The sequence below is a fragment of the Salvia miltiorrhiza genome, chromosome 2 (assembly GCF_028751815.1).
Source record: "Salvia miltiorrhiza cultivar Shanhuang (shh) chromosome 2, IMPLAD_Smil_shh, whole genome shotgun sequence".
In the NCBI taxonomy this organism is placed as follows: Eukaryota; Viridiplantae; Streptophyta; class Magnoliopsida; order Lamiales; family Lamiaceae; genus Salvia; species Salvia miltiorrhiza.
Genome location: NC_080388.1, coordinates 35,952,048 through 35,974,538, shown reverse-complemented (window position 1 = coordinate 35,974,538; position 22,491 = coordinate 35,952,048). Strand labels below are relative to the sequence as shown.

At 38.6% G+C, this 22,491-nt stretch overlaps 2 pseudogenes; both read right to left on the bottom strand.

Moving 5' to 3' along the window:
* Window positions 1-15,870: 15,870 nt before the first annotated feature.
* LOC131012203 (probable isoaspartyl peptidase/L-asparaginase 2) lies at window positions 15,871-17,077 on the bottom strand (annotated as a pseudogene).
* A 992-nt stretch (window positions 17,078-18,069) lies between these two features.
* Window positions 18,070-21,491, bottom strand: LOC131012207 (6,7,8-trihydroxycoumarin synthase-like; annotated as a pseudogene).
* Window positions 21,492-22,491: the final 1,000 nt, after the last annotated feature.

Below are 22,491 nucleotides of genomic sequence, written 5' to 3'. Positions count from 1 at the left end.
ACACTGATGAAAAGAAGGCTTGGAGATTTGAGAATGGGTTACGCCCTGAGATTGGAGGGCACTTAGCAGCTCTAAACATCACATCATACTCGGAAATCTTAGAACGAGCCCAAGCAGTCACATCACGCCTGAAACTGGACAACTCTGTGGCTCGACCTCAACATACTGGAGAAAAGAGGCACTGGGATGATCGAGACAAAATGAGGAACTCCCAGTCAGAAAAGAAACCAAGGAGTAATGTGGGAGACGACCAAGAATTGGCGCCACACAAACCTCTTTGTCCACGTTGTCAGCGTTACCATTTCGGAGAGTGCAAATCTGGCGAGAACGTATGCTTCCGATGTCACAAAGGAGGACACATGGCGATGAACTGCCCAGAAGCACGGAGTACAAATGTCCTGAACAACAACAACGTCCCAACTTGGCGAAATAAGGACAATAACTGGGGAAGAAATCACGGCAACAACAACAACAATATGGGGAGGAACCTGAACTACAACAACAATGGTGCCCACAAGGGAGAGGCACGAGTTTATGCCATGAACCAGGAAGAGATGGATGGAGAGGCTCGAACTATGTCAGGTATCTTACCCGTTCTGGACAAGTTTGCTATAGTACTATTTGATTCCAGTGCTTCGCATTCGTTTATCGCAAGGAGATTTTACGAAAGCTGATACAACCCTTGAAGGTAAGAATTCTCTCAGGAAAGGTGGTGGGAATAGATCGTTTGACAAGGGAGGAAAACTAAGACCGCGTTACATCAGGCCCTATGATATTCTCGAACGAGTTAGTGAGGTAGCATATCGGTTAGCGTCGCCGCCAAGCTTTACTTCGATACATAATGTCTTCCATGTCTCGTCTTTGAGAAAATTCGTCCACGACCCAGGCAACATTGTAAATCACATCGAGCTAGAACTTGATAGAAGCCTAACTTATGATGAGCACCCGATAGCCACTTTGGATAGAAAGGTTCATGTGTTAAGAAGTTAAGAAATCTCTTTAGTCAAAACCCAATAGAATAGACACGATCATACTGAGGCGACATAGGAAAAGGAAGATGACATTAGATCTAGATACCCTCTTTTGTTTGACTCAGTTAAGTAATTTCGAGGACGAAATTTTTTTTAGTTGGTAAGGTTGTAGTGCCCCAAAAATTTTTTAACTACAAAAACTTCTCCTCTTTATTTCTTTTCAATAATTAAAATTTTAAGTCTTATAAGTCGCGCCTAGATATTGCATGAGCATGAGCATTTAATCACTTCAAGCATTTATTATTATTATTATTATTATTATTATTATTATTATTATTATTATTATTATTATTAAGGATTTCTCTTTTATATAAGATACCATCTATTTTTTTATATATGGCCCAAGTATTATTCTTAAAGCCCAATCCTTATTCTTTTTTTATAAGCCCATTAATTGAGCCCCAAGTAATTCTCTGCAACTTTCCTATTCTCTCTTCTTCACAGTTGCGTGAACAAAGGAGCGTGAAATTCACTTTTCCTTTCAGACATAGGCCATTTATGGAAGACCGAAACTGATTGATTCATTATACCTTAATTAAACCTGGAAGCTTTTGTATAAATACCACCCTCTTTACCATCATTCTTCTCACACCAAAAGCAATCAAGCAGCGTAGAGGTCAGAAAATTTTCCCTCTTTTCTTTATAGTTTTTAGAACAGAAGGTTGAACCGAGGCTCATGCCAGTGACCGACAACTTCTCTGCTAAAATTGTGTTTATTGTTGTAATTTTACAATCTGTGTTGGTGTTCTCATCTTCTTCCCTCTCTCTTCCCGAGTCTGTACCTCCCTATTTTTTTTACTCGTTGCCTTGTCTCTCACTTTTCTTCTCTTTTATTTTTGCATTTTAGTTTCTGGGCCACATCTATACAAATAGCCGATTTTTATAGTAAAAGAATTCTTCTCCCTTATTAAGAATTGTCAGAAGCTTTCTTATCAATCAACACCACTATGTTTTCTCTCTCTATAAGTGTATGTATATCTATTAAAAAGTGGGTGACGTATGTTTGTAGCTACAAACTAGATTTGTTTCATTGGAAATTAAATTAGACATTGCTATATGTTATGATAAATTTTACATAGTGTATATATGTTCATATGTTTAAGTAGTCAGCTGGAATGCCTTATTTTAGTTAATAAGTTTATATTTAGTTATATATATATATATATATATATATATATATATATTGTTCAAGAATTACACTTTTTAAATTATATTTAATATGGTAGATTTAACCCCAAAATACATATTTTTGAGTATTTAATAAGGTATATGCATTTGTAAGTATTTTTTTTAATTATAATTTCATAATTCATTTTAGGAACGGCGCGCGAGACTTGATCTTTTAATTGCGAGTTTTGCTCAAGAAAGGTTAAGGTGGGGTTATAACGTTGCATTTAACATTTATCCTTATTATACGTTTTACTCAATTTATATGTGTGAGAAGCAGGCAGAGCCTCCGGGCTATGAGACAGAAAGTTATAACCTACGGGTTATATAAGACAGAAAGTTATGAGACAGAAAGTTATAACCTACGGGTTATATGAGACAGAAAGTTATAGCCTACGGGCTATATGAGACAGAAAGTTATAACCTACGGGTTATATGAGACAGAAAGTTATAGCCTACGGGTTATATGAGACAGAAAGTTATAGCCTACGGGTTATATGAGAAAGAAAGTTATAGCCTACGGGCTATATGAGACAGAAAGTTATATAGCCTTCGGGCTAAGAGACAGAAAGTTATTGCTTTCGGGCAATATGAAAGAGCAGACAGTTTTTATTGCACTTATATTTTTGTTGTGATTCTTATAATATGGATAAATGCACCCCACTGAGTTTATTGTACTCACCCCAAAACAATATCTTTTTCAGGAGATGGCTCGGGCGATGCGAGGCAGGGCGAATGATGGTCAAGATAAAAGAAGAAATAATGTTTTATTTTCAATTGGAATAAAGACTCAGTTTATGATGTTTATTTACTTTTCTCAGTTGGATTTGGGTTTTAGTTATTTAAATATTGAAATCTTATTATTTTTATTCAAATTACTTCTTTTTATTTAATAAGAAAATTGGGGCGTCACATACTTATATCATTGAAATCAAATACTCCCTCCGTCCACGAAAGAGTGCCCCATTTGGGTGCTAGCATGGGTACTAAGAAAGCTGATAAAGTTGTTTTGAGTGGGGTAAAAATTACAATAAGGGTAGTGCTAATGACATTGATGAGGAGTAATATATGCAGAGCAGAGGGACGATCCTTCACTAGAGGAATAGCTCCTGCCAGAGGAATGGTTCCCGTCAGAGGAATGGCTTCCGCCAGAGGAATGGCCCTCGCCAGAGAAATCACTAAAGAACAGAAGGGCGATTTGCCCATGCGCCAGAGCAGAGGAATCACCCGCCTGTGAGCGAATTTACCACTATGCCCTCAACCACGCGGGGAGCATGTTTCTAAAGGCGAAATTACTATTTTACCCCTAGCATGTAATCTATAAATACTCGTGCACCCTCACTCTGTAACACACGTTTTCTTTACTTCAATACTACAACAATTTCGTTCTTGTTCCCAGCAATTCAACTATTTTCTCTCAACTTTCACGTTCAAACACTAGGTAAACTTCGTGAATTAGATTAGGTGTTGATAAAATACTTTATCAGACATTGATTAGTTTATTAATATTTTCTTGTGTTTGAGAATTTAAACAATCCTACTCTTTATTGAGTCCGATTTTAAGATTGAAATTAACAAGAGAATTGTGTTTTTTTTTAATGTTTATTTTAATGTAAAAGACTATTAATTTTTATTTTATTGTATAATTGTCGAGAAATAAATTGATTAGTTGGCATACATTTAATTAGACTATTGTATAATTGTCGAGTGAGGTGGATTTAATTTTGTAGCCACACATATTTTTTGAGCCACATAATCAATCTTCTCAACATATTTTTTCTATCTGCATATTTTTTGAGCCATAAATAAATGTGCAATAATGTATATAGTGACAAACAATGTATAGGAATTTTGGAGTTGTTTGAAATGTAAACTCAATTTATTTGGTTTAGTTTTTCCATAAATTAAATCACAATATTAGCATCACCAGCCCCCAAACTTATAAATGTAGAAGCACAATATTGGCATCACCAGCCCCCAAACTTATAAATATAGAAGTTGATTAAATCACAATATTGGCATCACAGCCCCCAAACTTATAAATGTAGAATTCAGAACGAAATCACCTGAGAGGCCGATTAAGTTTCGGCAGCCAAGAATCCTTTTCTAGAACCATCGGATCCGGCGAATCGCCTAGCGCCGCGGGTGGAACTGTTTGTCAAAGCGGCGAAGAAGGTTTACGAGAACAACGGCGGAGGCAGCGTGTCTCTCTAGGGAATGGCGGAGAAGGAGGTTTACGGCGGCAGGCGGAGGACGTCCAATTCTGCCGGCGATGAATTGTTTATGGAACAATCGATTTCCACCTCAGATTCATAGAATCTTCAGTCATCGGCATCAACGGAGAAAGATGCGAGTTCTCCGATTCAGATCCGGCAGCCAAGAATCCGTTTCTGGAACCATCGATTCCGTTTCCACCTCAGATTCATAGAATCTTCAGTCATCGGCATCCACGGAGAAATATGAGAGTCCCCCGATTCAGATTCGGCAACCAAGAATCCGTTTCTAGAACATCGATTCCGTTTTCACCTCAGATTCATATAATCTTCAATCATCGGCATCGACGGAGAAAGATGAAAGATCTCCGATTCAGATTTGGCAGCCAAGATGAGAGATCTCCGATTCAGATGAGAGATCTTCGTTTCCGTAACTATCGATAGATCACAAAGGGAAAGCAATTGAGAAAGGGGCGAAACTTTGAGAGTTGAGAAAGAGAGTAATTTAATTTGGGGAAAATGGGGTCAATTAGGATTTAGGCGTGTGGTATAGTTTTAATTAGTGAACTAATTATATGGATTAATTGAATGGGTTAAATAAAATGGTGGGTTTATTAATGGTACAAATTGTAAATAAGTTGAAAAATAAAGGGTATGAATGTACTAAAAGGTAAACATGGCACTTTTTCGTGGACAAAAAAAGGGTAAGTAGGGCACTTTTTCGTGGACAGAGGGAGTAACATAATGAATATGAACAAAATAAATAATATAAAGAATTAAAATAAATTCCAAACTGCCGAGCCAAGTTACATCAACTTATAAAAGATTATGAAATAAATAAATTAACTATGTGAATTCTACAAAAAGAGGTCTAGTTCAAGTGGCAAAGTTAAGGCACCCAAAAACCTTTATGTGTGTTTTTGCTTGTTTTTGTGTCTTGATGACACTTTGTTTGGATAGGGCCTCGTGGTGCCATAATGGGCAAGATGGAGCGAATTTGATGAGATATGGGAAGGCACCTCAACAATCAAGTCTAACGAAGCCTGCATGTTGGAAGCAATCCAAAGATCGAGAATCACATATGCTGACCTGTTGGGCACGATATTGATCAAGTAAGTAGTACCATTTAGAAGAGGAGTTCTATCGAGTCTTGGGCATTTTGGAACAGTTTTCGGGAGAGAGTGTTGTAGTCAAGGCTATCTACCGCTGACCAAGAGGTTGGCCTAACTTACGCTCGGAAACCAGCTTCCACCACGAGAGGTATCAAGGGGCACGAGAAGGGGCCGGATGAAAACAGAAAAGGTGAACAGAGAAGGAACCATCATGACCAGGCGTCCAGGGCACGACGCTGACGTGGCAGATCTGGTGCACGAAGATAAGGCGTGGGAATATTCATTTTTCTATGCGTGGAGTGGATATGCTTGATGCTTCAGGATATGTACGGATCAAGGGAGAAGATTATCCAAGAAAGAGTCCTCAAGCATAAAGACTCTGTCTAGGGCAACCTGGACACTCCAACTGGAGGCGGACTCTTCAGAAACCCTAGTTGCGTGTTGTCCTTCGGCCCACGCCTGGACTCTCATACATACCTGTTCCCATTTCATTTTGTGCAGTGGTTAGACGGAGGTGTGCGAACTAGAGGAGTAGGGCGAGTACCAAAAACAATCTTTTATTTTCTGCATTTTAGAAGTTAAAGTTCCGTTTGGGCAAGACGTTTAGTTTATACTTTATGTTGGCAGCGTAGCATCCTGCCTTATTTTCTCGTATTAGTAAGTTTACTTTATTTTATTTCCATGTCTTAATTATCTTTTGTTTTTGCAATTTACTTTATGTTTAGCTAAGCTTATCAATATGGGCAAGGCATAGATAGTGTGGATATGAACTTATAAAATTGTGAGGTCTAATTGTATGCTTAAGTAATTGCACGTTGTGTTCCCGAAGTGCTGGACATTATAACCAAGTGTCTAAATCGACTTGATTAGTTAAAAGACCATTAATTAATTGAGTAGACATAGATCACCAATAAATCAAGATTATAGGCTGAGTACAATCACTGTACGTCTTGAGAGTATTTGCGGGCATGAGAGGTTGAAGTAGAATACGGTCTGCCTAAGTTCAATATCGGGTCTATGTAGGGCTAAATGCTTCTCGATTTAATTGCATGCTCTGAGGTGTCCTATTGCATAGTTAGGTCGAGATGATTTAATGGTATATGGTGTCCCTTACCTTGAACACACTTAAGGATAAATTTTCTTAGACAATGGAAATGCACGTGACAAGTGAGAATGTGGGCACAGGCCATTGGTAAGTTATAACCGGTAGACAAAATTTTGTAATGAACACTTGACCAAGGAGCGAGTGTAAGAGATTATCCACAGATTCGATGTTTGACCAGATTGCACGCAGACAAAATTACTGATATTTCTGTTTAGTGTTTTTAGTTTATTTTCATTATTTTGAGTCAAATTGAATTTAGTTCCGAGAAGGTGTCTCATGACCAGGACGATAGTCCACCCCACCATTTTCTTATTTTTGTTCGTGACAAGAGACAAGCTACACCAACTCCCTGTGGAATCGACCCTTGCTTCCACTAGGCACTACGCCTATCTTGGGCAAGATTATAAATTTATTTGTACGTTGGCTAGAACGATAACTTCGCTTAAAAACTGAAGCACAGCCGGTCGTCACCTACTTGCGTATGGTGTAGTTTTTCTACCTTTATGTGGATAGTGGTCCCGCCTGCGTGCAATATAGCTTTTCTATCTTTGTGTGGTTAATGATTTTTTATCTTTGTGTGGTTAGTGGTCCCGCCTGTATGCAGTTACTTTTTTTTTTATCTGTGTGTGGTGCAGAGATTCCGTCTATATACAAGTGGCTTATTTAGTTATATAATAGATACTTTTTATAATCTTTTAAAGAAGAAAAAGAAGAAGAAGAAGAAGAAGAACTAAGTGAATTCTAGCCGCCAATATCCTACCGCCCCCGCGCTAAGAATAATCCCGAAAAAGGAACAAATAGCTAATAAATCAAAGCTCCTATCTTAGCTGCCACATTTGTTAATGGGCTAAAAGAAGAAATTAAAGCTCATTCCTCATGTTGAAATCGTGGCAAATCCATACTAGAAATTTTTTATGTATTTTTAATCCTAATCCACACTTGAATTATTAATTCTTGCATCTTTGGTTTATTCAATAATTGCACCAAAAACTCCTTATTTCTTCTTCGTTTTACTCCACATCATTCTCTTCAATTTCTACAATAAAAAGCACTTAAGCGTGTATATTAAGCTTCGTTAAAGCACAAAGATCTAGCCAATAAGACATAGCTCAAATGGCAAAGTTGAGACACCTAATGACTCTCTTTCGTAAGAGATTTTGGGTTCAATCATGCTTGCGTGCGGTGTAATTTATTCACCTTTGTGTGGCGTGATCCTGCTTGTGTGCAATTATTTTCTTTCCTTTGTGTGGTATAGAGATCCCGTCTGCGTTTGAGTGACTTATTTGATTATATAATATATAGATACCTCTGTTAGGTCCAGAGGGTCTCGAATAGGTGTATGGGGTGGGAGGAATACACCTATAGGCTATTTTTCTTCGATGAAGAATCAAAACGAAACTACAAACACAAACTAACTCAACCTGTTTGCTGAAAAGAGTTTTGACCAAAACAGGGTTGACGACTGATACTGAAAACTCTTCAGTAAGGAGTTATCAGTTAAGTCAAAGACTTTAACTAATACACGTAAGGCTTCAGTCGAGTTTGATAAATAGAGATATGTTATGAATCTTACTGACTATCAGAAGATAGATCAGTTAGACTGATAACACACGCAGCGGAAAACTTTGTTTCATAATAGCCTATGTAATTAAACACGTTGTCAGTCGTTAGGTTTCTCTTTGCAATTAATCAGTGTTGGGAACCCCATGGAATATCTTGTTTTGTTTTGATGATACCAAAATCCTTAGGTTTAAAATGTAATAGACTAGAACAATTTTGAACTCAAGTGTTAGAGTTCGTTTCTAGTTTAGTTTGCGGTTCTGAAGACTGAAGACTGAAGAACGAAGGACTGAAGACTGAAGACTGAAGTTACCAACTGAAGTATCAGTTGAAGAATTAGTTCCGAACTGATTACTTAATGTGTGCCCCGTGGACTCAGCGGACTGATACGAAAGTCAAGTATCAGTTAAACATTCTTCCTCGGACTGAACTTCCAACGTTCAAAGAAAGCCACGTGCTTACATAGTCTAGCCGCATTAAATGCAGAGATCTCAGGATCCTCCCTCTCTGCAGAGGTCATTCCTATTTGGTGGCTACTTTATCAGAGTCGTCGCATCTCCTGCTCTTCAACATAGCCGTTCCCACCAAACAAGGAACCTCGAAGATTGAAGCCTCAGCCCAAATTCAAAAAGCTCTCCAACGGAAGAAATCTTGAAGACGTTCTCCGCCAACGGATCTATTCAAGATCTCTCCTATAAGTAGTGCTCGAGGATCACTTCAATCTTCACCGATTCAACGACACAAGCTGAAGCTCTGCCAAAATTGCTACTCAGCCCAAAGCTTGAATCGAAGAAAAGAATTCCAAAGCCAAAATCGGTCACTGCTGATTACACACATTCTCTTAGACCTTAGGCAAATATCTGTTTACCCAGAAGCCTAGGTCAAACTTGCTCCAAAGAACCTGTTCTTTGAAGTTTAGCAAGTTTTCAAACCTCCTTTCGAGAGATAGAATCGAGTGTTTGAGTGGTAAAGGAGTTCAGGAAGGTACTCTGACTCCGTGAGATCCTAGTGCAAGGTCGTGCTAGGAGTGAGAAATCCAACGCGAGTGAAGTGTTGGTACTGAAGAGTGGAATCTTCAGTGGAACGGTTGTGTGCACTCGGCAAGCACACGGTTCAGTTTGCAGTGCACCAGTTAAGCACTTGCGGAGTGGATTGTTGGTCTGATCAACCGACTGTGGATGTAGGAAGTGTTTTTCGAACCACGTAAAAGTCTCTATGTTATTTACAGCTTTCAGTTTTACTTTCTTACTTGTGTTGTTACTTTTGATAAACTGAATTCTGATTAACTGCAAAGAGAAACCTAAGACTAACAACGTGCTCAACCGAGGCTATTACGAAACAAAGTTATTTCCGTTGCGTATGATATCAGTCTGACTGATCTATCCTCTGATAGTCAGGAAGATTTATATCATCTCTGTTTTAGCAAACTCGACTGAAGCCTTTACTTGCATCAGTTAAGTTCCAATAACTTAATTGATAACTCCTTACTGAAGAGTTTTTCAGTATCAGTCGTCAACCCTGTTTGGTCAAAACTCCTTTCAGTTAACAGGTGTCTTAGTTTGCTTGTAAAGTTTCGTTTTGATCTCTATCTTGAGATCCCTCTATTTTTAGAGGAAAGAAAAATAGCCCATAGGTTTATTTCTCTCCCCCCATACACCTATTCGAGACCATCCGGACCTAACAATCAGTGTTTAGTTTAAGAAGATAAAAGCGCAAGTAAGAATGTAAGAACTGAAAGCTGTAAATACACAGAGATTTTTACGTGGTTCGGAAAATACTTCCTACATCCATGGTCGGTTGATCAGACCAACAACTTCACTGGGTAAGTGCTTACGGGTGCACAACAAACCTGAACGTGTGCTTGCGGGTGCACACAAACTGAAACGACTGAAGATCCTATCCTCAGTACCAACATACCTTGTTAGATTTCTCACTCCTAGCGCACACTGGGCACTAAGACCTCACGGAGACAGAACACCGGTCTGAACTCCTTTTTGACACAAACACTCAATTCGGTTGGTTGAAGAGAGGTTTGAAAACTTGCCAACTAAACCACAAAGAACAAGTTCTTTGCAGTAAGTTTTACCTAGGCTTTGGATATACAATATTTGTCTAAGGTCTAAGAGAATGTATGTAATCCGCAGTGACTGATTTTTGGCTTTGTAATTCTCTTCTTCGATTCAAACTTGGAGAGGCTTGGTTTAGTTGAGTAACGAATTTTGCAGCGTTTCAGCTTATGTGTTGAATCGGTGAAGATTGAAGTGATCCTCGAGAGCTATTTATTGGAGACGTCTTGAATAGATCCGTTGGCGGAGATGGTCTTCAAGATTTCTTCCGTTAGAGAGTAATTTGAACTTGGGCTGAGGCTTCAATCTTCGAGGTTCCTTGTTAGGTGAGAACGGCTACTTTGAAGAGCAGGAGATGCGACATCTTTGAAAAGGTAATCACCAAAAGGAATGGCTCTGCAGAGAAAGGACGATCCTGAGATCTCTACATTTAATGTGGCTGTACTTCTGGAGTGTGTGGCTTCCTTTAAACGTTGGAGGTTCAGTCCGAGGAAGAATGTTTAACTGATACTTGACTTTAGTATTAATCCGCTGAAACCATGTGGCACACATTAAGTAATCAGTCAAAATTGATTCTTCGACTGATACTTCAGTCGGCATCTTCAGTCTTCAGTCTTTAGTCCTTCGTTTTTCAGTCTTCAGTCTTCAGAACAGCAACTAAACTAGAATAAGAACTCTAACACTTGAGTTCAAACAGTTCTAGTCTATTACAATTCAAACCTATTGATTTTGGTATCATCAAAACTAGGATTAGGATATTTCATTAAGTTCCCAACAATTTTCCCCTTTTTGATGATGCCAAAACCACACAACAGTTCTAAGCAAGAAAAAGACCGAACTCAAAGCACAAGTTATTAAACAGGGTGAATACTATTCCTCCTTAACAATAGAGCCTAAAACTTGCACTTTGAAGGAAGAACACAACAGTTTAAAGAAACTGAACTAAGACAAAACTGAAAAACATTAATCAGAGCCTGGACAAAAAGTCATTGTCTTCAGGTTGAGATCAAAGAGAAGTTCTTTTTATTTAAAATAACTGATGAGAAATCAGTTGAGGTACAGAGCAAGACATACAAGGGAGTAAAAACAATCAAAGAAAAATACATGGGGAAACCCATGGACTCCAGCAGTCTCCTTGTCTGCGCCTTGAACTCCTTGATCTTCATCTTCGTCTTCATGTTCCTAAGCTTGTTCCTTTCACACTTATTTTCATTGACTTGAGGTCTTACTGGAACGTCATCCTTAAAACTTCTGGTGATAATTTTGCTTTACCATCTTCAGTCTTTCGAGAAGATGCAGGGAACTACCTTTGAGAAGGTTTTTCTCTTACTTCTACTTTCCCCATTTTTGGCAACATAAAAAAGAGAGCTGATAATGGAAGCTATGATCAGATGGTACCCAACTCCTATTCTCAGAAACTCGTGAGAAGATTTGAGAAAATGATGAGTCCAGAGATGCAGAAGAGGAAGACGCCAGTGGGAAGAGGGATGAGAAGGGAGACGGAGAAGTGAAGGAGACTGAGAGATGGAGAAGGGTAGCGTGAAGGAAAGGAAAGTATGCATATCATCTTGGAGATATTCATGTGATGCGGCTATGCATACGGACCTACAAGGGGTAAGGAGAGAAGAAGAGGTGGGGAAGATGAGTGTTTGAGGTGAAGAGGGAGACAGAAGAAATGCATGGCGAGCCGTTGGTGAAAGAAGTAGTGCAAAAGAGCGGCTCGTCATGCTAACGGAGAAGGGATGTGAGAAGGCAGAATCGAATCAGCGATAGTCGTGAGGACTAACACTGTCGATATCCCAGCACTAGGTCTATCGTGAGATGACCATGTGTTATGGGTTGCGCCGGTTGACAACGAGCTACTGCTCATTGCTGTTGCACGCCATGGTAGCTCACAAAAGATGTAAGAGAAGCCTGAAGGCCAGGTGAAGTCCTCTTTGGAGAGAGGTACTTCAAACCTTATCCTCCAGAAGCGGAGAGGCTTCTTGGCGCCGGGCATTAGGATGGAAGACACTCTTATCGCTGGATATAAGTGCGGGTAGAAATAAGCTTGACGTCGGAGAGACGTTGAGATCTAGTGGAAGGGTCCTGTGAAGACCAAGTGTGTGAGCGTCATTCTCCCACTCCATGACTTCGTTGTCATTGAATTCTCCTTTGTCGGAACACAATTCTTCTGCAACTTTTGAAAGATTGAAAATTTCTCACAGAGAAGGCTGTGGAGAGTTGTTAGTTGATGAAGAAAACAAGTGAAGACATCGAGGCATATATAGACTATATTACCAAGAAAAAAGATATGGAGAATAGACGAGAAGAAGCATCCCAAGTACTTTGATGGAGTAAAAAAGGCTGTTTTCGGGATATATCTTCATAAGCCTTAGTTTGTATATTCTTTATTTGTTTGCTTCTGTAAATCTTCTCTTAAACTGATATCTTATCAGTTTCTACTGAAATAAAATACTCATATTTTCTCTCTTCATCCTGATGACAATACCTCTTTGTCCAGACTCTGAATTCTATCTTTTATTTCAGTTGTCTTTAGCTGGCTTAATATGTTTTGTTTAAGCTATGCTTTGTTGTCTTCTCTTTCTGATTGCAAGTTGTTATGATATTTTGTTAAGGGGGAATAGTATTCTCTATAAGTTTAGTAACTTGCTTTCAGTTTGGTTTTCTGTCACCTTAGGATCCTTTGCATGGTTTTGACATCATCAAAAATGGGGAAATTGTAGGGAAATGACTGAAATACACATCCCTGATTTTGATGATCCCATAATCCTTAGGTGTTTGTTTATAGACTAAGGTTTTACTGGACTTAAGTGTTTTAGTCCTTTGTAGTAATAGGACTGAAGACCAAAGGACTGAAGATCTTGTACTGAAGATAGAATATCAGTTCTAACTGATGTTCAATAGTCAAGTACAAACTTAAAGGACGATTGTACTGAAGTATCAGTAATAAGCATTTACTGATACATGCCACGTTGGGCCTAGCAGACTGATACTTCAGTCAAGTATCAGTGGAACTCCTCAGCGTTTTTATTCTTTCCTCATACTGAAACCTCCAGTTTAAGGAAGCCACGTGGAAAGTAATCAAGTACAGCCACAATTAATGCCAAGATATGAAGTTCGTTCTTCCGAAGCCATAGCTTCCTCTTTCATGCTACTTTCATCTGTAGCACCTTACTCTTACTGCCGAAAGCATGACTATTCCTTTTTGGATTAGGAACATCGAAGATTGAAGCCTGAGCCACAATTCAAATTTATCTCACAAAGGCAGATTTCTGAAGACCATCTCCTCCAACGGATCTATTCAGACGCTGCCTATATAAAGAGCTCAAAGATCAACTTCTCTCTTCACCGATTCAAATATATACGCTGAAGCTCTGCCAAATTCAAGACTCAACCTTTACTTAGCCAACACTTGAATTGAAGAAGAGAACATCTAGGGATTTATACTCTTAGCCTTAGCATAGATACTGATTACTTGAGAGCATCTTCTCGGTAATCCTAGTTGGAAGTTTTGAACCCCTTTTCATTTGAGCGAAAAGTATGTTTGAAATAGAGAGAGTCCGAGACTTGTGTCTAAACTCAGGGACTCTTAACCTCCGCAAGTTAGACGTGTGTTGTCTTAGCATCTACGAGTTAAGAAAGAGAAGTCCAACCCAATGTGTTGGCTCTGAAACTGTTGTTTCTGAATTAAGGTTTGGTGTGCACCAACAAGCACAAGCCCAATGATCAATTGACCGTGGACGTAGGAACTAGTTTTTCAAAACATGTAAAACTTTTTGTGTGTATTATTTTAAGTGTTTTGTTTATCTATTTGCGCACAAAACTCATTTATATCGAAATTGATAAACTGAAAAGAGTAACCTTAAAACTGATAATGTGATTCACTGTAAGGCTTTTACTTAAAATCGTTTCCTCTCTAAGTGTTATCAGTCTAACTGACAAATCTTAGGATAGCCAGTAAGATTTCTAACACTTCTCTGTTTGTTTAACTGAAAGGATTGAAATTCTACTTGAACTTCTAGTGTGCTGACACGTTTTTCATACTGAAGTTAAATGCTGAAACACTATCAGTATCAGTACACCCTTCTCTTAACTGGAATAGCTTTTCACTGATAACTTCAGTCCACACCTTTCAATATCAGTTAAGATACTGATTTCAGTTCACAAAAGAATTTCTAAAAATTACCCTACTAGTGTATTCTCCCCCCTCTCCCATACACCAGTTCAGTGACTCTACGAGACCCAACATTTCAGATTATTAATAATCTGGTTGCTCTGTGCCAGACTCTTAAGAATGTCGCTCATACTGGGATCTGGGCAGTCGGTATGGGCCTACCGCCCAACCTACGGCTGTGCGCTGGTAAAACTTCAGGCGAATTTTGACTCTTGTTGAAGGTTGGATGATTTTTCCACCCTAAGTTATATGTGTTCGAGAACGGGTCATTCATCCCCTGCCTTTGAGCATCAAATTGTGCATCGCCAAATCCATAACATGCTTGCTCCTTCTAGGTTTGAGCTCCGACAAAGTCTCTAACTAAAGAAGTTAGAGCATCGAGTTTCTCATTCATGCCTGCAACTTCTGATTTGTTGATTGGCCTGTACTTATGATCATCCTCATCCTTATAATGTTGACCATTTGAGACCATATCAAAAATCAGTTGTTTTGCTTCATCCAAGGTCTTGTTGGTCAAACTTCATCCACAAGAAGCATCAACAATCGTCCTGTCAGAAGAAGACATACCAGGATAAAAATAATTAATGAACAACTGATAATCAGAAAAATCTGTGGTTAGGACATCTATGACATAATTGTTGAAATCTCTCCCAATAATCAGACAAACACTCGCTTTGCCTCTGCTTGATGTTACTAATTGCTATTCTTAGATTTGCAGCCTTTGATTATGAGAAAAACTTACGCAAAAATTGCTCCTCTAAGTCATTCCAAGTTCTGATTGAGCCAGGTGATAGATCCAACAACCAATCTCGAGCTTTACCCTGCAATGTATGAGGAAAAGTTAGTAATCTTAAATGGTATTCAGTAAAACCTTGAGGGCGTAAAGTAGTGCAGACTAAATCAAATTCAACGAGATGTTTATGTGCAATAAACTCCAAAAGAATTGCAATGGTTCTAATTCCAACAATTAATAAAGAATTCCAGCAATCAATTAAGTCTACCCTAGCTTAATTATTCTGGTCATTGATGCAAATATAACTTCAATTCATGTAAGCGAACCAGCTATAACCACCGAAGACGCTTCTGACGTGATCTTATTTCTCCTTAATTATTTGGTAATCAAGAAGACGCTTCACTAATTACTACCCTAATCGACTGACAACCGTAAGAGACTCTCTATGGGTTTAATGAGACGACAACATTAATTTCTAGAGAAACTCGATTCAAAACCTATAAACTCTGACGCAGGATTATTGAATTAAGACTGCTTTTCCCTTGACCTTGATGTGTCGATTTACCACTAATCAAACCTAAACCACGATTACGTATGAGCAATTCAATTGGCTGTATAATTAATTCTAACCCACTAAATATTGCGCACTACCTAATGGATTAAAACAATTAATAACGATAAACACAGAGAATCACAAATACAAGCATAAAATAAAGTATAAGAACAAATTAGATCTCACATAATAATCTTTCTAGTGCTTCCTTATTTTTATCTGTAAAATCAAGATAAAGAGAAAGTTCTATTCAAAAGATTTAGGCTAAAAAGAGATAGGTTGATGGCGAGCAAACAAGCATGCAACTAAATGAAAAAGGAGCAAATACTAACATAGCATAGCAATTATCATGTTCTATCATCTGAACTCATCTATGACTAATGATATGCATTATACTAGTTATTAATTAATTAATTACATCTACTCCCAAATCCCAACTTCCATGAATCCATCTTGAGTGGCACAACCCCTAAACATCCCAACGCTGTTGAACCCACACGCCACCTCCCATTTGCTCGACACCGCGATCAGCCCGGACTTCCCGCTGCCGTCGAGCCGCCGCTCGATCACAAAGTCCACCGCCTCCTGCAGGGGCAGGCCCTTGTACTCACGCGCCAGGCTCCCCCGTATGATGGCCTCCCCCTCCCCTGTGCACGACACCCGAGTCCCCGATCCGACCCGCCATCTTGTTCATCAGCCTGCCGTCGACGTCCCCGCCGCGCACCGCCCCTGCCCGTCCACCACCACGCACCCCACCGTCTCCGGCGCGTACACGCTGCAGCTATCCGACCCGCTTAGGGGGATTCGATAGTCGAACAGGATTGAGTTGGCTTCTTTGGCCAATTTGAGCACTCCAACGTTGTCCTCGGTGATGAAGTACTCGTTCTCAACCATCTCCACGCCCTGTTGTTTGCGCTAGAGAAAGCAAGATAGGAATGCGGCGATTTGTCCATAACGTGATTCTTGACGGTGGTGACGCCGGACACGGCTCCGCAGCGCCGTCCATGATGCTCACCTCCATCTCCACCGTCCCCTTCGCCGTCAGCGCAGATCCACGCCCAGAATTAAACATGGGATCACTCTCCAATTCTCGACGACATCAATGAGAGGGTGAGAGGAGCGGAGGGCGGAGATGCCGAGGTTAAGGCAACGAGTGCTTGGGGAGGTTTGGATCTACACCAGCGCCGCCGTGCACCGCTATAGCCCAACCGCCCATCCTCTCTCCTCTCTCTCTCTCTCTTGGATGCCGCCGTGCTTTAATATTCGTGGAGTTTTTAGGTTGTAAAAAAATCTTTCTAGTGCTTCCGTAACCTTTGTCGGAATAAAGGAATTAGTTAGAGCTCATAATAAAATAAAACAAGAAAATAAATTGTAGAGATGAAAGAAGATATTGTATAATCACACTTCACATAATCACACTTCACACTTATGTATAATAAAGTAAACCTACATATATTGCCAAAAGGAAATAAAGGGCGCTCAAGCCCAAAAGAATTAAGTTTAAGCCCATTAGCAGCCCAAAGTCTCGACAATTCAGTCAAAAATCATGTCAGTTCGAACATTCATATGGTATGGGCACACCGCTCGGCATACACGCACAACTTTCTCTTTATAACTTCACGACTTCAAAACTCTTCCCAAAAATTGAAAATTTTCTCCAAAACCTATCAAAAACCATTAAGAACCATTTAGGATCCGAAATCATACCAAAAAGATTATATATAGCACTAATCAAGCATAAAATTCATACCAAAACACCCAAAATATATGCGTATAAATACACCCAATCAATGTCCAAATAAAGAAAGTGAAATTAGAGTTTTGGTATAACAAATTGTGTTAATTTTGTATAGTAAGTGTTGTTTATCAATTAATATCCAGATTTAAAATTTAAAATAATTTTATTTTTTTAATTAAATGAGATTTAATCGAGTTTTGTATTGTTATTGTTCTTAAATTCACAACTCCAATGTTTATTAGTTGTAAATTCAAGTTTTAAAACTAGAAACCACAAAACAAATATAGATTGGTAATGCATTCGAATTTTAAAACTAGAAATCACAACTAAAATAACTGTGATTGTGAATTCGAATTTTAAAGATAAATTTAGGCTGGTTGTGAATTCGGGGATAAAATAGTAAGTGTGGTTATTACTTTATTTGTTTTAGTGAATGATTTTTATTTTTGATATCTCAATTTGGACATTTTTAGGATCCATTCATGTAGTATATAATTACAAATATTTTAATAGATAGTGCCAAAAACTATAAATTATAAATTACAAATATTTTAATATATCAAATATCAAACATGACATTGATATGTTATATAGTAAAAGACATGTCAGTCGAACATATCATATTTTATTCCATACTGCATACCAAACGAACCCTAACAGAAAAACACGTGATAATTTCCTAAACACTGCCATATTTATGAGGAACAAGTACAAGTGCGTTTTTCTTGGCCATTGCGAGTCCAGGCATTGGAGTTGTATCCACATCTTCTTCTCGGATCCCCAACGGCAATTCCCAATCAAAACTATAGAGCAAATTTGCAACAGTAAGCTCCACATTTACAAGCCCCATAATTATACCGGGGCAGATTCTTCGGCCAGACCCAAAAGGAATGAGTCCAAAATCTTTTCCTTTTAAGTCTATATTGCTATTCAAGAACCTCTCAGGCATAAACTCGTCTGGATTTTCCCAGTACTCAGAATCTCTTGAGATTGCCCATGCATTAACATACACAATTGTTTTGGGTTGAATTTCATAGCCATGTAGAATGCCCTCTTTTGTTGTTTCTCTTGGTACAAGAAGTGGGGCGGAAGGATATAGGCGGAAAGACTCCATAATGACTGCTTTTAGATAAGGAAGTTTGGGCAGATCATCTTCATCTACTTTGCCTCTTTTGCCTATCAAACTTCTAATTTCTGCTTGTAATTTTTTCATGACGTTAGGAGCTTTGATCAGTGCTGTCATAGCCCAAATAATTGCCGTGGAACTTGTCTCTGCACCAGCCACAAATATGTCCTACAAGAGTTTGAGAAAATCAATCCAATTTTGTTAAGTTGGAACATAATTTTTGTAATATACAAAAGAAATGATTGTAAAAGAAGCATTAATTTACAAAAGTTTGATTGTAAAAAATATACAACACTTGCAGATAATTAATTACTAGAATGTCTTTTACACTAAATAACAATGTATTAAATTCACCAAATAAATTTTAAAGTAATTAAAGATATTAATAATAAATTTTTCAGTTAAAAAATACTACCCACTCCATCCACCAGTTTATATTTCGTTTCTCCATTTTGATTTTGTCCAACAAAAAATAGACCTATTTTATTTTTGGTAAGTTTACTCCAAAAAGCTCTCTAATTTTAACCTTTAATTTTACTTGTTATTTACCAAACGTGCTATCAATGGACCCACACAATCCTCATAGAAACAATAGGGCCGGATGGCCCTATTGAAGATGGAAACTCAAATTTTGGCCACAAAATGAAAAATCACAATATTTGGCCATCTTTTATGTGTCATACCTAATTTACCCTTTTAACTTAGCAGATCCAACTCAATTTTCTTTGACCCGTCGGATCCAGCTTGCTTTCCTCATCTTCCTCTCTCTCTCTCTCTCTCTCTCTCTCTCTCATCTTCCTCTCTCTCTCTCAACACACAACACACACCAAGACTGACGCCGCCCCCTTCTTCCTCGGTGGAGAGCACCGCCGTCAGCCACAACTGCCGGCCACCCCTCGCCCGTCACCCTCTCAACTCCCTCTCTCGTCTCTCACCTCTTCTTCCTCCAAAAAGACAACACCCTCACTGAAGCAAATCTCTCTCTCTCTCTCTCTCTCTCTCTCTCTCTCTGTTTGAAGGCCCTGTCGCCAACCTCGTCGGCACGCGCGGGTTTGCTCTTTGCCGCCGCAACCGATTTGGGGCTAGGGCTTTGCCGCCGCGACCACCGCTGATTTTTCCTCTAGCATCTGGTTTGCTTGTGTGTCGAGTGGGATTGGGCTGCTATTGTTATGAAATTGAAGGAAAATGGGGGCTGGATTTGGGGATCTAGGGTTTGGAGGTGGATCTGATCTGATCGTTACGCCGCCTCTTCCATCGGCAGATCTGATCTCCGCCTCCTTCGATTTCAGCCATCGACAGATCTGATCTTATCTGTATTTGTGCTGTACGTATGGCACTTATGGCACTATTAGTGCCATAAGTGCCATAAGTGCACACTTCCCCCTAGGGTTTAGATATTCCATTTATGGTTTAGATTATCCATTTGGGGTTTAGATGTTCCATTTAGGGTTTAGATGTTCCATTTAGGGTTTAAATGATGTTGTTGTTTCTGTATTTGTGCTGCACGTATGGCACTTATGGCACTAATAGTGCCATAAGTGCCAAAATGACTATTTTACTTGGTTTTATTTTGGATTTCCGTTGGCACTTATGGCACTATATTAGTGCCATAAGTGCCAACGGAAATCCAAAATAAAACCAAAGTAAAATCTTGGTACTTATGGCACTAATAGTGCCATAAGTGCCTAACCCGACCCGGCACGCGACCCGCGTGCCTGATCCTACCCGGTCCGCTTCATTAAGGGTAAAAACGTCCAAATCAATAAAAATGGCCAAATTTTGTGTTTTTTCAATGTGTGGCCATTAATTATGTTTTATGTTTCATTTTGGCTACTTCAAAATTTTTCTCATCCTCATATGTACCTTCAATAATTAATTTAAGACTACAATAAAAATTAAACCTTTATTCATCTCATAACACATTCAATCAATTTCTTACCATTCATACAATTATGAAAATGGTCATTAATTGATGGATGAATGGAGTATTAATACTAGAGGAAATGATAATCAAAGCTCAATTAATTACCATTAGTAGCGCTTTGATGCAATTCCAATTGAGATGATGGGACAAGACTTGTCTTCTTTAAGTTTGATCAAAGTATCAAGAAAATCTTCCTCTTCCTCCTCCTTCTTCGCCCTCCTCGGATCGAGACGCTCGTCGATAAGCTCCTGGTAGAATGAATCGTGATTATCAAAAATCGTATCGAGTCTCTTCGTCGATCCAATGAGTTTATCCACCCAACCAAGTGCAGGAAAGTAATCAGACACAAAGAAAGCGAGCGTGATCGACACTAATTCTTCTAGAAGATTTTTGAATCGCCTCATTTTGGATCCGTCATCATCGTATCTCTTACCGAAAGCAATTCTGCATATCAAACTGCAGCTGAGAGCCGTCTCGATCTCACTCAAATTCACAACCTCATGCGAGGAAGCAGCTTTGGAGATCTTGGCGATCATAAGAGATATTTCGTGTTCGCGAATGGGGCGAAAGGATTGAATCTTTTTGGGGCTGAAGAGATGAATGGATGCCATTTTTCTCATCTCTCTCCAATAATCGTTGTATGGTGAGAAGACAATATCTGAGTATTGATATGTCAGTTTTTGCATAACAATGGATTTTGGTCTGCTACAAAATGCCAAATCTTGAGTTTGGAGCACTTCTTTTGCCAATTTTGGTGAGGAAACAACAATTACAGGAAGAGAGCCTAATTTCATGTGAATGATAGGAGAATTGTATTTCTTGGAGAGGCGCCATAGGTAATAGTGTAGATTGCCCGCGGTGGCTAGTTGGTGGAGGTTTCCGACCAACGGCAGGCGCGGGGGACCCGGCGGGAGCTTTGATTTTGTTGTTTTGCGGAAGACATAGATGAAGATTATGAGAAGAAATATGAAGAATAGAAGAATCATTGCTAGAGACTTGAGGGTGTAAATATGGAGAGCATGAAATAGTGTATATATACTAACAATGTTGCTATACTTACAAAAAAACAAAAAACAAAAAGATTTTCCCTAATTTAAGGTTTAACAAAAAAATTGTTTGGTTATAATTGAAAACTAGCTTCATGCACAGCATCTACTAATGTATGCGTGTGGATCACCCGACAAATTTTAAAATCTACCACATAGTTTTCTATAAATGCTAAATCATAGCATGTTTTTCATAAGCAAAATTTAGTACTACATATTTAATTTTCCTTAACACGTGGAGGCCATATGTAGATGGATTTGAAGACGAAGCACAATGATGCAGATAAAGGAGACATAAAAGATCTTAAACATAATCTTGAATAAAAAATAAGTATCAACGGCAGCAAAGGACAGAGTGGGAAAGTAGTTTTGTAGAAAAGATAATGAAGATTTATTTGAGAGTTTGTCTAGACAAGGAGAGTGGAGAAGGTGAGCAAAATAATCGAAATTGAATAATTGAATCGATTTTTGAAATATGATTCGATTTGATTTTTTTTTCTTTCTTTCAGTTTTTCGATTTAGTTTGGTTTATTCGATTTTTCGATTCAATTCAGTTTAATTTTGTAAAAATCGAATAAAATCGAAAATCGAATTATATTTATTTAATAATATATATATAGGGGAGGGCTATTCAGAAAACTCCTCTTAGACTATAAACTAATTAAAATATATGAATTATATGTAGAACACCCATGAATCCGCTGTGTAAATGTATGAATTACGAAAATTAAATTTTTTTGCTACCTATGGAATTCGAACTCTGGACCATGAATTATTCAAACAAGGTGATGAATTAACCGTAGATCTTGATGATCCAAGGGCTGAAAATGGCTTCTATTTTATAGTCTAACTTTGATTTTTATTTTAGTCTTCCCCTATATATACATATTGATATATACTTCATTCGTCCCAGCGTATCCAACTTTTATTTTTTAGTCTT